The following is a 1,016-nucleotide window of genomic DNA, read 5'->3' as shown; positions in this document are numbered from 1 at the left end:
CATAAGTGTACAGTTCAATGAATTATCACAAAGTGGGCACACACACGAAACAGAGCATACCCGAGCCCCTGGAAGCCCTCCTGTGCCCCTCCTTTCTCCCTCCTCTTAACTCAAGGGCCACCCCTATCCTGACTTCTAACACCATAGATTAGTTTTTCTTCTTTTTGAATTTCATATAAATGTAATTGTACAGGCTGTACTGTTTTAAGTGTCTGGCTTTTTTTTCACTTAACATAGGTTCTATATGGATTGTTTATTCTCATTGCTGTATGGTAGGGGCTGGCAGACTACTGCCTGGGGGCCAGATCCAGCCTGTCACCTGTTTGTGTAAATAAAGCTTTGTGGAGCATACCCTCACCCTTTCATCCACTATTGTGCATAGCTGTTTAAGCACTACAATGGCTGCAGCAGACACCACATGGCCCAAAAAGCCAAAAATATTTATTATCTGGCCCTTGACAGAAAAAGTTTGTCAACCCCTCCTGGGTGGCATTCCATTATACAAATATAACACAATCTATTTATCCATTCAACAGGGAGTGTATATTTGTGTAGTTTCCAGTTTGGGGATATTACAGAGGACTGCTAAGAACATGCTAGTACAAGGTCGTCAAACTTTTCCTGTAAAGAGCCAGATACCAAATAGTTTAGACTTTGGGGGCCACATATGATCTCTGTCACATATTCTTCCTTTTTTTTTTCTTGTTTACAACCCTTTAAAAACATAAAAACCATTCTTAGTTCTGGGCCATAAAAGAAGAGGCTGAAGACTGGATTTGGCTCCCTGGGCTGTAGTTTGCCCATCCCTGTTTTAGTACATTAATTTTAGTGAATACAAATATATACACAACTGTTGTTGAGTATGCCAGTGTTTTCTTTTTATAACAAATGTTTCATTGTATTCCTTTACTCTGTTGAGATGAAATTCATGGGTAACCTATCTCTACACATAATTTTTATTTTTTATTTATTTATTTTTTTAAAAAAAGATGACCGGTAAGGGGATCTTAACCCTT

The sequence above is a fragment of the Galeopterus variegatus genome, unplaced genomic scaffold, assembly GCF_000696425.1.
Source record: "Galeopterus variegatus unplaced genomic scaffold, G_variegatus-3.0.2 Scaffold5301, whole genome shotgun sequence".
Lineage (NCBI taxonomy): Eukaryota > Metazoa > Chordata > Mammalia > Dermoptera > Cynocephalidae > Galeopterus > Galeopterus variegatus.
Note: the sequence above shows the minus strand (reverse complement) of the source record.